At 39.7% G+C, this 16,505-nt stretch overlaps 1 pseudogene; it reads left to right on the forward strand.

Annotated features, from left to right (window-relative positions):
• LOC117546532 overlaps window positions 1-16,505 on the forward strand; it is a 41,240-nt pseudogene that overhangs the window by 10,916 nt on the left and 13,819 nt on the right.

The raw sequence follows: 16,505 nt of genomic DNA on the forward strand, positions 1-16,505 counted from the left end.
TTTCGGGAAAATACAACAACACATTTTAAAGGACTTTTATTTTCATAATGAAATGAGAACTCCAGCATGTTACCCTTCTGACTACTTGGTGTTGATATAGGAGATTTTAAATGGTTTCCACTCAACTTGCTTTCACTTAACAATACAAAAATGAAGCCTTTATACAATTTACCACCAATTCCATGTCTTTAAAACCACCTAAAACAGATTGTAGTCCTGAAGGCTAATATCAATGCTACCAAATACTCAAATGTAACCAGGGACGGACTGGCCATCGGGACATTCGGGATGGGCCCCCCCCGCCGTCGATAATTTATAAGCGATATTTACTTGCGGCACCGAGGTGGGCCGGTCGGATAACTCACTAGCAAAACCACGTCACGTCACATTCGAGCATTCAAAATAAAATGCAATTTTGTGCACCATTTTAAATGTGATTAAGATTAACAATGGTGTTATAATTACTTGTACAAATTCTGAATACAACTCAACACTCAAAGCAGCCCTAATGACAATTGATAACAGATTGAATAGGATATCCGATTTGTTTCCCTTGTCTTATATTTTATCACGCGTCGTCGTATCGGACCAATACTGACAGTAAATATCAGTTTGATGTTCTGCTAAGCGCCCCGACAAACATTCCTGTTGTCATCTTGCAATATACTCATTTATATAAATAGTTATCACCGCAATACACCGTTTTTAATTGTGTCTTAATTTACTTTTTTTTTATTTCATATCTGTTCGTGTACATATTCTATTGACATGTATATAGACTTTTTGCACTACTTTTTATTTTGTATTTTTGTATTTTATTCTATATGTTGCAGGAGCTCAGGTCAGAATAATTTCATTGCCATTTCTACACTGAAGCGTTGTGCGTAAGACAATAAAACCTTTGAATCCCTGGACCAGAACCTTTGGGGCAAAATGAGTAACATACTTGAGCATGGAGTAGATTATACTCATTGTAGGCTTAGCTATTATGTTTTTACTTGAAACACATGGAGGCAGGAAGTACTGAGAGAGGCTCCTTCACAGCTTGCTCATTGTTCCCTCACCACCCTCACCACATTTGTAAAAAATCGTCTCTCTGCACGCATCCTGTTCGAACCCCTCTGTTCACTCCCCTCCCCTCGTATGGGTTTCTCAGCTTCCATTGTTGTCTAATTAGCCGTACAGTGTGCAGATAATAGGGAGAGCTGCATACCTTGGACAGCCTGAGTGCGCTGCCAGGATGCCCACAATACTCTCCGCTGTGCCCAAAGCTTTGCCTGATCGCTGCCAGGGAGGAGACTGGCATGGGAACATGAGGGAAAGACTGGCACAGGTATACAGACAGTGACACGCACTTTAAAGCTGCGCCAGCATACATTACATGCCAGGGCTTCTCCTGTCAGATGATCTGTGTGACTGTGTGTGTGTGTGTGTGTGTGTGTGTGTGTGTGTGTGTGTGTGTGTGTGTGTGTGTGTGTGTGTGTGTGTGTGTGTGTGTGTGTGTGTGTGTATGTGTGTGTGTGTGTGTGTGTGTGTGTGTGTGTGTGTGTGTGTGTGTGTGTGTGTGTGTGTGTGTGTGTGTGTGTGTGTGTGTGTGTGTGTGTGCATATATGCGTGTGTGCATTCAGGTGTCTGTTTGTGTGTGCGTCTGTGTGTGCATTCAGGTGTGTGTGTGTGCATTCAAGTGTCTGTTTGTGTGTGTGTGTGTGTGTATCTGTGTGTGCATTCAGGTGTGTGTGTGTGTGTGTGTGTGTGTGTGTGTGTGTGTGTGTGTGTGTGTGTGTGTGTGTATGTGTGTGTGTGTGTGTGTGTGTGATGCTATAAGCCCTGTGCTCCTGTGTTTGCTGAGGGAACATGTGTGTCAGTGTGATAACAAAGCATCTCTGCAGCGGGGTGAAGACCAGGATGTAGTTTTTTCATCCCATCAAACGCATTCGCAATGTTAACACAAACACCAAACATTCCCAGAATGCACTGGTGGGGGTTTTCTTCTTCTTTGAGAGCTGGAAATCAGTTCTTCCAAAGGATTTCTCCTGGTGGGATTGAATTAGAGAAAAAGACATCAAAGGCTGAATATGTTATATTTAATCCTTTTCAAATAATGAAATGATGTACGTTCCTCTAGAAAAACAAAAAAGTAAAATAATTTTAAAATGTAATATCCTAAATGTAACGTTTTTAAATGTTTCTTTGGTTTTTTACTAAATGTGGTGACTTATATACTAAAATAGTGTTTTTCAGTCACATTGCATACCTCACATCGCAACGCTTTAAAAACACAGTACTGAGAAACCTTGAGAAAGCAATTTTTGTTTCTTGATCTCATATTTTTCAGATTGACAATTTCCTGAATTAATGTAAATGCAGCCACATTGCTTGAAGGATTTTTTCCATTATATAGCTGATTGTATCTCCAACAGTCGGCCTTACAGCGAGTATATTTCACACTAACACAGATAAGACTAAATGTCAAAATGTAATCCATCACAGATTGGCGAATACACCTGCATTACTGATACACATAATCCTACAGATTAGTCAAAGCACAGCAGCTAAGTATCATTGTTGTAACTGTTACACAATTATCATAAGGAAATAGACTATATCATTGAATTGTACGTCAGTTATTCCTTTGCAATAAGTCTGGATGTCGAACTGTATTCACAACCTGGACTAAATGTTGTGAATGTGAGCGCTAACAGGACGACAAAACACACAGGTTTTAACACCCCTCACTCTCTTGATGTGTATTCTTGCTGCACCTGACATGATGTTATACAGTTTATATATAGTGTGTGAATATAAGTGTCAAAGCAATATGCTGCGGTAATCAATGTTCCTGCTACCTGCCATCTACACCTTTTATTCCTGTATCGAAGGTGTCTCCTCGGTCCTGAGAGGCGAGACAGTGCAGCTGACAGGAGACAAACAGCTGCTCATTGTGTTGAGTTTTTCATCTGAATTGGGGTTATTTTAGACCTCAGTTTGGTGTAGACAGATTTAAAACAAACACGTGTCAAGCTGGTGTGTTTTTCAAGTCCCGAAACATTTCCCAGGACAGTGAGGGCAGAATGGATTAATATTAAAGTAACATTATGTATTAATGTGTCTGTTGATTGTGTATATATAGGTATGTTTTTATACATATTTCTATATATATTTGTATTTTGTATTCCTCGGGATTGTGGGAAACGGTATTTCGATCTCTCTGTCTGTACACACAAACTGAAAGATTGACAATAAAGTTGCCTTTGACTTTGAAAGGGACAAAGTGAATAATAAAAGCCCTCTGCAGTTGTTGAGTGATGAAGCTGACAATCTCCTTTTTTTCTCAACTCCCCTTCTCCATCTTTCCCCCACTCTCCCTCCTCCTCCTCTTCCTCCTCCTCTTCCTCCCTCAGTTGGTCCCCATATTGGTCGTTATTGTGGCCCGACGTCCCCGGGCCGTGTGATCTCGTACACCGGCATCCTGTCCATGACCATCACCACGGACAACGCCATCGCCAGAGAGGGGTTCTCCGCCAACTACACCATCCGAGAGAGGATCCTCCCCCTGGGACACGAAGACGAGGGTGAGCATCTGGAGGAAGAGTGATGATGAGGAAGAGGATTTGAAGGATGGGGGGGGAAGTGATGAGGAGGGTATACATGTCATCTGGCATTAGAAAGGACCAGGGCTCATTTCCTTGATGTTTTAGCTGTCTTATTTGCCTTTTACAGTATGAAATAATGCCCTTAGCAACAGCTGGTATGGATTTTAAAGCCTTTTTTTTACTTCTTCAACATCAGAATCAGAATCAGGTTTATAACCAGGTAGGTTTATACATACGAGGAATTTGACTTGGTGTCGTGGTGCATACTGTACATAAAAGTACAACAAAAATGAAAAACACAGATGGAGAACGAGAAAAATATTAAAAATAATACAAATATAGTCAAATATGATGTATTTTTATGCCTTTTACAGTATGAAATAATGCCCTTAGCAACAGTTGGTATGCATTTTAAAGCCATTTTTTCACACATGTAATCAGCTGTGAGTTGTTTTGATTCTGATTTAAAGCAAGAGGAAGACGTGATGTCCGACCCATTCTAAATATTATGTTAAATTAACAATCGTGAAACCTTGAAAACATTCAAATCCTCACATTTGTTGCGATTTGGTTTGGCAATTATAACGGTTTGGAGTCCATTTACTCTACGCTATATTTCAACAAATTGACTCAAAACCACTATTTGTACCACTTAGCAATTTCATGTATTCTTCCTTTCTGTCACAGTTCATCTCAATATGTGTAAAGTTAATCCTCTGCATTTGAGGACACAACAGTGTAAATGTAATCTTATCACATAGCAGTAACAGTTGTGATAAAAACTGCTTATAATTTCACCTCCTTTGAACTCTTTTTGAACAAGTCACACATCATAAAGAGTTTCTCATGCTTGGTGATGGATAGATATCTTATTCTAGCGTTGTGTTTGTTCTTGTCCACATGTCCTCTTAAAAAAGGACTGTGGTTTATCGGTTTACGTTGCAGGAAGGCCTGTAGAGAGTTAAGTCATGTTATCCGTATGGTGCGTGCCCTCTTAACCTCAACCCCACTCGCCCCTGTTTAGGAATGTGAGTGTGTGAAGAAAGGTGAGTTTACGTAAGGTCCCTTGTTGCCTAACATGAGCACCTTGGGAGAAATGAACGTAAAGCCTCTAGTTTTGCTTCTGTAAATTGATATTTAACAACTTAAAGTCAGTTGATTTGTTTATATGTTGAGTTTGAGTCAGGATGATATCCTTTTTCTGACTATTTACAACTGCACACATTGGTCAGTGAAGCTCCGTTAATCTTTGTTCTCACTTTGTTTTCCAGTGAATTATTCTAATAGACAAGGTACACAGGATTTGAAAATGGTCAAAAACGACACAAACGGCTTCGATAATATCCTGTTATTGAGAAATGTATATCACCTCCTGGATCATAGATGTAGAGTAGAGCTCTAGCATATGGAGTTTTTGTTCCATGTTGACTGGTTCAAATATCCATCAAATAAGAAACAAAAATGTTGACAGAGAAGACTTTGTTTCAGGTGCATAATGTAAAGCCTTTTTTTTTAACCTTTTAACCCTCCTGTTGTCTTCGGGTCAAATCTGACCGATTTACTACTTTCATCAATCATAACTTTTTTGTTTTACTTTCGATTGCATTAAGGCTTTACGATATCCTTCACAGTAGACATTTGAACATATACAATTGCTGATCACGGCTTTCATTGGATTTTGGATGATTTAGTCAACTTTGTAACACCCACGGTGTTCCCGCCATAAAGAAATGGACCGCCATAAAGAAAAGGAATTAGTAACCATCCGGATCAGATAAAACACACACACACACACACACACACACACACACACACACACACACACACCACACACACACACACACACACACACACCACACACACACACACACACACACACACACACACACACACACAAACACACAAAGAACAATGTGATACATTTCCCGCTCTTATGTGCCCCTCCCCCCACATGGATCACACCTGGCACACGCAATACATGTTCAGTGTCTGTTCTTTGTATATTTACTGCAGTTGTTCATGTATACCAGTAGTCTGATACAATACGTACAGTTTGAAAGGGTGTTAAATGACATTTGGTGATGATTAATGGTGTTTGTGTTAATGTAATAGCAGTTAAAACAGGACCGGTCAAATTTGACCGCGAACACCAAAGTAAGGGCGGAAACGAAGACAATAGGAGGGTTCTGTGTTTGAATTGAAATGTCCACATTGACCACACCAACTGTAATACTAAATAAAATGTATGAAACCCCTGTTGCTTTATGCTAGTGTCACATTTAATACATTAGAAACACAATGGTTGGTCTTTATGGAGGGGTAGCCTTAATCTGACAAAGACGGTTGGAAAACTTATATCCCAAGCTTGGTCTTCATCCCCTTGAGATTCTCAGAAAGAACTTCCATTGAAGCCCTGACCTCCTGCAGTGGATTTATGGTTTTCTCTTGCTGTGCCTCGGGGCCATCACCTTTAGAAAAGGCCTCCAGCCAGCAGGCCTTTGATCAGCTGAACGATCAGCGGGGCGTCTTTCTTTCACGTCCTTTCTGTCTTTTGGGATGGTGAGGTGGAGGTTTGTTCCCTAGCCTGCTGTGAGGGAGACTTTGAGGGTTGTCTCATGAATGGAAATGAGGAAAGAGCAAAATAAATGTGTCTAGGTTGGAGGCTAAGGCAATGAGAACGCTCTGAATTGATTGATTTCTGAACTGATAAGTATTCAATTCCTGCATTCGCTTATAATGTTGCAAGCAAACGTTTTCCCTTATTTATTTTTAGGACGTGGAATGTGTGTGTGTGTGTGTGTGTGTGTGTGTGTGTGTGTGTGTGTGTGTGTGTGTGTGTGTGTGTGTGTGTGTGTGTGTGTGTGTGTGTGTGTGTGTGTGTGTGTGTGTGTGTATGTGTGTGTGTATGTGTGTACAGACATAATAAAAACATCCTGCCTAAGCTAAAATAATTAGTTGATCCACAGGAAATTAATTCACAACTATTTTTAATAATCGGATAATCCCTTAGAGTCGTTAATCAAATAACAAATATCTTCATCCATCTTTTCTAATGTGAAGATTCAGTGTTTTTGTTTGGTTTAATAGCATCGTACATTGATTTAGTTTCAGCTTGGGTCTTTGTTAGGAAAGAAAACAGGAAACAATAAGATTTTAATCTAGGGTCTGAGAAGCTGATGTGATTGCCTCAAAGTTATTTTGACAACAACATATTCTTTGTTATTTTGACTCTTTATCCATCACGTTTGAAACAATAACTGTGACATTAAAGTGCTGACTTCCAGCAGTTTGCATCCGTAGGTAGGTAGGTAGGTAGGTAGGTAGGTAGGTAGGTAGGTAGGTAGGTAGGTAGGTAGGTAGGTAGGTAGGTAGGTAGGTAGGTAGGTAGGTAGGTGTTTCATTGATCCTAATTTGGGAAATGTTTGCGTTGCAGCAGCATAAAAAATAAGGCAATGTACATAAGAGAAATTAAGACACTAGAAGTAAACAGTTTAAAATATATACATACATGTGGAAATACACATTTCCACTAACAAATATAATGCAGGATATTATTGTGCAGGAAATTGATTATTCAATATTAAATTGAATATAAATGTAAAATGTACAGTGAGAGTTCAGTCCAGTTATTAGTTTGTCATCATAATAGCCATTCATCAGTATGTTGTTTTGTAAATGAAAGTGACAGAATTAGCTGTTTTTTAAGTTGGTTTTAAATCCAAACATCTGCATGTTGAGAACTTGTGTGAATGTATGGATGCTTTAAGGACTGTAGTGTGCTGCGTCACCACACAGTGTTTTTTAGTACCACCCAAGGAGCAGTTTGACTCCTTTATGACCGCCCGCCCAGCAGGGAGCAGGACAGAGACTTCACAGTGTCTGGGTGACTCTCCGGTCACAATGCTCACTTGTTTTTCTGCCTGAGTCTGAGACAAAACAAGCTTTTCTCTCAGATTTATGACTGTCGTTTGAGAGGTTTCCCTCAGAGTCACTTTAATGGTATATTCAGCCATTAGCAATCGCAATGTGGAGAGCAAAATACCAACATTTAGCTCATCTAATGATGCATGAAATAAAATGATTTAAACTCATTAAACAGGTAGTTTCGTATGATTCTGATGATAAACAATTCCCTTTATGATCCAATAGTTAATGCACATTTGGAATAATAACAACAGTATATTCATAGCTTGTGATATTGTGGACTGACTTCCCCCTATTTTGTGCTACGGAATTTCATTTTAAAAGTATTTCTGGTATTTCAAGACACAAGAAGACCACCTTATTAATTTAAGAAAGGTACAAGTAATGAGTGGTGTATTATTTTATGTAATTTACTATGACATAGACCCATTTACAGGATCACTTGATTTCAACGAGTTGTTCCTTGTTCCACACTGATACTAAAAATAGAAATTCAATAAATATATATATATAAGATATTTTTTCAACCCATATTTTCTAGCCCAGCGGTTCCCAACCTGTTTCAACTCAGGGCCCACTTACAACACGGAGGCTAAATAAAGTTCTGATAGGTCGATTCAGAACATGTGACACGTAATCCAGTAGTAGAGACCGCTGTCAAGGACTGTAATGACCGTTGCTAAGGAGGATTAAGAAAGAGAAAGGAAAGGAGTTTCAAATAAAAAATAAATCTTAATAGTGAAAATGTTTCCACACAAATCATAATGTTTTGCAAATGTATTTCAGGTTAGGAACAGGTTGATTCAGTTGTTCTGCAAATATATATTTAAGATATCCCTTTTAGGACCCTCTCGTTGTACTCGTTGTTAATGGACTTATTCTGTCTGTGGCAGACTTCGCCTGCATGGAGCCGCTGGGCATGGAGTCGGGGGAGATCACCTCGGAGCAGATCAGCGCCTCGTCGCAGTATAACTCCAACTGGTCCCCCGAACGCTCACGGCTGAACTACGAGGAGAACGGCTGGACGCCCTCTGATGACACCGTCAGGGAGTGGGTGCAGGTCAGTGACATTCGGCTCTTTTAGAAGTCAAGGGATCCCTTTTTCCCGAATACATTTATTTGAGAAGAAGCATACAAGTGTAAGCAATAGTACAGACGTCTTTGGGGTGGAAATCATGCTTCCCTTTTCAAAGTCAACTTTATTGTCAAGAATTCCACGTGTTATACATACAGAAAATTCGAAATACCGTTTCTCGCAGTCCCACAGTGTGACATAACAAGATACAAAAAAGGCCTGGATAAAAGGGGTATAACAACTAAGTAATGAGTAGTAATAAGCACTAGGTAATACATATATTTAAAACTAAAAAACACAATCAACAGAAACATGAATGTGACATTAGTGCAAGTTTTCATTATAGCAAAAAATGATGTTCGAAGGACAGTAACAGTGCGAGATGAGTAGAAAAAGTGACTGGTGCTGGATCAGGGAAGGTTGTATGTGTGTGTGTGGGGGGGGGGCAGGTCCATTTGGGGCAGGGGGGAAAGGTGGGAGGCAGGGTGGAGAGGTCAGGGCAGAGAAGGGAGAGATAGATGGAGGGAGGGAGGGACACAGAAGACAAACAGAACTGCCAACCAGAAATAATAAAGAAAAAACATAGCATGACAGGAATACCATACTTATAGTCATCGTGGGAAAGAACATACACAATAGTATAATACAAATAAATACATAAATACACTTGAAGGGTGCAAATGAGCCCAGACGAGGGATCCCTTTTTGTACGGGATTCTTGAGTGAAACTATGTCAAAATGTTCCTCATTTTCGAGTCTGATGTCAAAATGTACGCCTGCTCATTCATGGAGAAGCGCTGTTCCTCGGTTTGAACTTGACGGTACCGCCGAGATCCTGCTTACATCTGGTCTGAATATTGTTCACTCATTTGTACCACTTTCTCTGCATGGTATTGGGGCAAAAAATAACCCGTTGTGCATTATTTATTGATATCCGCCCCTTCAGCTCAGTTGACATTTCTTGTCTTCATTGTAAAATCTGACGGGGCATCCTGCACTCACCGAGTGTTTTTAGATTCATTGTCATTCAAGTACTTAGACAACACATGTTGAAATAGAGAAGCGATTGTTTAATTTCTTTAAAACTATTCAATACATTTCTGCAGCTTCAAGATTCAGTTTCCCAAACTCAACAACGTTTTTGGCTTCATACACATTGGTTTTTAGCATGATTTGGTATATTTCATCTATTGGGAAGCTTGGAAGCTTAAAGATATGAGTTTCTATCATATTCATTTATAAATTGCATGAAATGTCCAATCATTTCATTTCAATATTCCCATAGTTTGTATTTTTTTTAATCTAGATACTGTATAGCGACGTGTATAGACTGTTGCAGTCTGTTCAACAATAGCATTTCATTTCAAAATGTTTAGTTAAGCATCAATTAATGTTGACACAACCACAATCATGAATTGCACGGTCGCATTAAGTCATTAGCTCCATGTGAAGACTTATTTCAAGCTACTGCCTTACCGAGTCATGTTTGTTAAGAACCTAATTTATGAAGATGTCAGTTCACCATCATGGATATTTTGAGAGAGATAGCTTTGGGGTGAAAAAGTAAATTTAGTTTTGCTAACACTTGCCTGTGGCTTTCTCTCCAGCGACAGTAGTTTCAGCGCTCCTGCGTGAGCTGTTCAATTAATGTTGAATGTTTGAAGGGTTTTTGTTGCCCTAGTTCGTAGCTACTTGCAACAAACATTTACTTTCTTGCTGTTTTCGTTCGTTGTAGATGTTTCATATATTTAGTGCAATTATTTAAGTATTTTTATATGTTTTTATTTTGGGAACCTAGTGATTATGTATATTTTGGAGACAGGTAGTGGTGGGATTAGTGCACCAGATTGGGCAAATGTTTTTTCAACTTGGGGAAAAAACACAAGGAGGCAAAAAGGGCACGATAGGGAAAACCATTGTCATTGTAATGTTGGATATTGGATCATTGGAGTAAACTACTTGCCTGGATATTGGTTAATTTCCCGCGTAAGATTAGCTATCTAGTGCGTCAGTGGCAGTTGTCGGTTTATGATTTTACCTCTACATTGGGTATAAACTAAATTAAGGTATGTAGATCTTACATTTAGGCATTCAAATATAAGTCTTTATGACAATAGGCAGAAATTACTTTATCTTAAAAAAAGGAAAGGAAAGCAAACTGAGGACACACTCGGGGGGTGTTTCTCAATGTCGAGGACGCTTGCTTGGTAGCACACGTCTTCCGAGTCACTTGCTTCAGAAGCGAGGCAAGAATCCTTCCTAGCCTCGGAAAACGAAGAATGGTGGAACAGGCTAACAGGTGTGCAGGTGTGCTTCATATGCGAGGCCCCGCCTTAAATGGAGCGCGATTTCCGCCAAAGATTTGGAAATTGGTCCGTGCGCAAAGCATTGTGGGGATTTTAAGACCGCGGAGGATACACATGTGCAGCCTCGAAATTTCTCGCTACGAAGTACGCCTGCCTCGGTAGAATTCCAAGTATGCTGGACATTGGAACAGTCCTTCGGCGGCACTCGATGACATAGTATGCTTGAAATAGTTCCTCTGGAGCAGCCTTCCTCGACATTGAGAAACACCCTCGGTCTTCAAGAAAAGTCGAGAATCTTTGGCACAGATTTCCCTGCGCTTTTGAACACCACTGAAGAAGAGTCACGTTCAGTTTATTATATCATCCAACAGGAGGACACTTCACTTAAAATTAGGCTTTGTAAACAAGGAGCGTGTGCTTTTCCTCACATAGTTTGGACCTAAGAAAACTAACTCTAGTTAGATCAGGGGTGTCCAAACTTTTTTCACGAGGGCCACATAGAGAAAAATATACGAAGGGCTGGGCCGCTCACTAGAGTTCAGGTATATCGCCTCTTAAGTTCAGTTATAAGTTAGCTAAATTAATCAAATGTAGGTAAAGGATGCTTGTGAGTGTTGGCAGCTCATCCCTCAGTTTGATTATAATAAGGAGAAATAGGAAGAGTGTATTTCAAGCTTGTTATGTAAATAAGTCATTGGGCTTTTTTCTTATCAACTAGTTAGAAACATTTTCCAACTTTAATTGACTGAATGTATGAACAGTGGTCTCAGTAACACATGAATACTACTGTGTCATATATGTATACATTTATAGTTAAGAAGTACAATATAAGACAAGCACAAGTTTCATTTGTGGGCCGTATTACATTTTACTTTTTTAATTTGCTGAGGGACTATTCAAGATAGTAGTTTGGACACCCCTGAGTTAGACCCTTAAGGTGCGGCTTGAGTCCAAAAACGCTCCCATTGTCCCGGACAGGAACTCATAGAGGAAGCCTCACAAAGACCCTCACTTCCTTCCTGTGTGGGTGACAACAGGAAGTCGACAGGAAGTCAGCCGCCGTGCCGGATTAGTAGTATTGGCTCTCTATTGTCTGTCTGGGGACTTCTTTTAGCTACCGGACCACAGCTGAGCGCTCTGGGAGGCGATGATATGAAGCACAGTGTTTTTATAGAGATAATGGGTTTATATACACAGAGAGGAAGAATGATATGTATTTAAAATGTTGTTTTTTAATTCTATTTAAAGTGATTTGCCAATATTCCGACTGGATATTTGATTGTTTTGACTTTGTAGAACGACATATTTTCCAAAAGGACGTTTTTCTTGATTAAGAGAGGTCAAAGTTTTGGGAATTAAACAAGAAATAAGATATTTGTTTTACCGTTAGTACTATATGAGGTTTCTCTGACACATATTAAACCATCTCGTATTGATGATACTTTCCTACCAACTTACAGGACATCTTAAATATCCCTACCAACATTTAAGCTTCCCTCTGAACTCAATGTCCCTTTTCTGTTTATTGCGTATTGCTCTGTCCAATCATACACAAGCTTGATACTCTTGCTTACAGAAGGCAAACATTGTTTTCTAAATTAGCCATAGCATTGACAGTATTTGACATGCCTTGTTGACATGCTCCAAGTGTCAGTGTCCTTACTATCTGCTTTTTTTTCACGCAGATACTGTAAATAAACCTTCAATTTTGGCCGGATTTTATTGTATTGAGCCCTGAGAAAAAGAGGGTGTGTGGAACTTTGGGATTTTAGCCTTTGCAGACCATTTACATGCACAACGACTTTTATATAACACACTACAGGAAAGGGAACACCACAAAAAGCAGAATAAGGCTTACATACATTAATGACCTTGTTGACATGCTCCAAGCTGCACCAGTGTCCTTACTTTACCAAAGATGAAACTACCACTGCCTTTATGCAGATACTGTACTTAAACCTTACATTTTGGGACTACCCCAAAAAGCATAATAGGGCCCCTTTAAGATACCCACACATATAAGATGCCCATTTCTCATCGTATATAAAAATGCAGTTAGCTTAGCATGGTTTTATCATCGCTGCGTGTCTCTCTGCTATCTGTGTGTATTTCCCTGCAGACACACTCACTATAAATACTGACGACACTCCTCGATCAGATCACATGATCTTTATCTCCTCACGCATGAGGCCAGAAGCTAAGCCGGCTCCACTTTGGTGTGGAGAGACTTCTATATATACAGTGTGTGTGTGTGTGTGTGTGTGTGTGTGTGTGTGTGTGTGTGTGTGTGTGTGTGTGTGTGTGTGTGTGTGTGTGTGTGTGTGTGTGTGTGTGTGTGTGTGTGGCCTAGCATTACTATACTTGTGGGGACCTACATCTGTTTACATAGTCACGTGTGGGGACTCGCCTCCCTTATGGGGACAAAATGGAGGTCCCCATGAGGGGAGTCATTCATTTTAGGGTGAAGACTTGGTTAGGTTTAGGATTAGGGTTAGGCATGTGTTGGTTATGGTTAAGGTTAGGATAAGTCTCCAGGAAATGCATGTAAGTCAATGTAATGTCCCCTGAAGTGATGTATACATGGTATGTGTGTGTGTGTGTTTGTGTGTGTGTGTGTGTGTGTGTGTGTGTGTGTGTGTGTGTGTGTGTGTGTGTGTGTGTTTGTGTGTGTGTGTGTGTTTGTGTGTGTGTGTTCTTCTGTTCTTCTGTTGTTGAAGTAAAGCTTTGTTGGCAGCTCCTCCTGTGAAACAGCGGACCCTCCCCCTGCCTCAGTGATTTATCGCCTCAGAACCAGCGCTGTTGCTCTGAGTTATGACTGGTGTTTTTGTGTGAAGAGAATTCTCCATTTTATTTCAACTCCACACACACAGCATGCCTTGCCTTACGGCGCTCCATTCATCTTCCCTGAGTAGAAAATTATGACTTTGTTAATTCTTGCGTGCCCGCCTCCTGCACTGCAAACACCTCAATTATTCATTCAAAGGCATTTATATTTTATTGATGCTATTCTCAGGTTACTATTTGCAATGTTTCTTAGAGGTGATGTTACCCGGTGGCGGCAGACAGTGAGCTCATTATCTAGTTTTTTTGTATTGATCTAAAATCATTTTTTGCACTTTAGTGACTTGTTTCATCAGCAGCTGATATGGTCTGCTATGAAACTGAAAGACTCAATTACTTTGAAGACAGTTGTTTCTCCTAGTTTGGAGACAAATACACTGCAAAGCCCAAGAATAAATATAATTTGACTTTAAACATTTTAAGTTTAATGAGCTTTAAATGTGAGTTATAATGTGAAACCTATACATCGATCAATATCCGCAAAGAGAAAGGTCATCAAAGTTCAAGGGGTTTCATTTAGAGTAATGATTCAGCAAATTGAATGGCACAACCAAATTAAGAAAGAAATCCACATTTAAAGAAACCTGACTTCATCTTAAACATAAAAGTAAAACAACTCTCTTTTAAAATGCTAACATTGAAGGGTTCAGTGGTTATCAATAGCAGATACTTAACTATGTTAAGTTCCCGCTCTTTAATTAGCTAGGTTACATGTTGTTTTTAGGAGACAGGGTTTTACAATTAGTATTTCAGTTTTTGGAATGAAAGCATAGAAAACGGAGCCCTTTCTTAATAATTGAAAGGTGTCATTTGAACATTAAGCAATGAGCATTAACAGCTTCTGAAGGTGTAAATGTACAAAAAAACCAGATTAATTGATCGTAATTTGTACCAATGTGGCTCAAAACAGCCAGTAGGTGCATCATCTCTACACAAGCCTCAAGATTCAAGGGTTTTATTGTCATTACATTGCATTTAGCTGATACTTTTATCCAAAGCGACTTACAATAAGTGCATTCGACCAACAAAATACAAACTTGAAGAAAACAGAATCATAAAGTACATCAGGCTTCATAGAGCAAAAACATTTCAAGTGCTACTCAACTGGCTTTAGATAAGCCAGTCCTTTATTAGTATACAAGTGCTTTGTTAGTAGTTCTATCGCTCGAAGTGGAGTCGAAAGAAATGAGTTTTCAGTCTGCGATGTGTAAGCTTTCTGCTGTCCTGATGTCAATGGGGAGCTCATTCCACCATCTTGGAGCCAGGACAGCAAACCCACGTGTTTTTGCTGATGGGAACTTGGGTCCCCCTCGCAGCGAGGGTGCAGCGAGCCGTTTGGTTGATGCAGAGCGGAGTGCACGTGCTGGGGTGTACGGTTTAACCATGTCCTGGATGTAGGAAGGGCCAGATCCATTCACAGCATGGTACGTGGTACATTTGTACATTAGCTACAGTGTAGTTATGTCAATGAAAGTCTTAGGTCACAGGCTCCTCCAACAGTGCAACACAATAAAACAGATAAACAAATGCAAGTAAATACAAATAAAATAGAATAGAAATAGTGCAAGAAGACAATGCAGAACATTAACTTGTAATTGAGGTCAATGATGTAAGACCAGGAATGGAGCCCTTTCTTAATAATTGAAACATTTGAACATTAAGCAATTAGCATTAACAGCTTCTGAAGGTGTACATGTCACCAAACAGACACATGATTCCTTTAGTTTGTTATATAGGTGTATCTGCATGTAACTGGTCAAAGTGGACATAAAGTTATAAAAGTAGGGTAGACATGTGGAGATTATCCGACTGTGTGTCAACCACAGACCTTATTTCGAGCTATTTTCCAAAATCCTATGGAGAAATTGCATTGCTTTTTTGTCGAAGAAACCCATGCGCAGCTTACTTCCGGGTTGTAGGACACGTCACTGTGGCACTCTATAAAACAGATAAAATAGAGCAAGCAAATACAAATAAAATCGAATGGAAATAGTGCAGCACATTGACTTGTAATTGAAGTGATGTAAGCCCAGGAAATGTTTCCTTCCCCTCCTGACTTCAGGTATTTATAGACGTTTGTCTTCAGGGTCTCTTTGACGCCACCAGGAAGAGCTCAGCTTTGTGCATCTGGAGAACACATTTTGGGCCTCATATGACCGGGGTTTGTTGACGTAGCCGGAGAAAGGAGAAGGGGGGTGACACTGAAAGACAAAAGATCCTCCAGAGAGCATTAAAAGGTCTCCGATCCAAAACGGACCTCTGGAGGAATGCCTCGGTCAACTATCAAACCCCAAAAACACAAATAAGTCTCACTAACATGGACGTGTGAGGCCTTGTAGAGGAAGGAGAGTTGGGCTCATCATAAAGCTTCTTTTATTACGCAATGAGACAGAAACGTGATGAAATCTGAGTTATCTCATGCATCAAAGAAAAAGCCCCAAAAGCAAGCCGATGTAATTAGTCTGATGTTTGGAAGGAGACCTCGAAGCTACTAAAAGAAAGTATTTCATTAAAACAAAATGTGTTCTTTCTCCTCAATGCCAAGGAGTCATGTATAACTGTTTGGTGAAATTGTGAAGGGCTTCAAAGTTGAAAACAATACCATACGATTCATTATGTTTTCACTCTTTAATTAGCTGTGTTTCATGTTGATTTTAGGAGACAGAGTTGTCCAATTATTATGTTATTTTGGGAATGAAAGCAAGGCAAGGCAAGTTTATTCATTTTGCACCTTTCAACACAAGGCAATTCAAGGTGCTTTACAAC

Source organism: Gymnodraco acuticeps, unplaced genomic scaffold (genome assembly GCF_902827175.1).
Source record: "Gymnodraco acuticeps unplaced genomic scaffold, fGymAcu1.1, whole genome shotgun sequence".
Lineage (NCBI taxonomy): Eukaryota > Metazoa > Chordata > Actinopteri > Perciformes > Bathydraconidae > Gymnodraco > Gymnodraco acuticeps.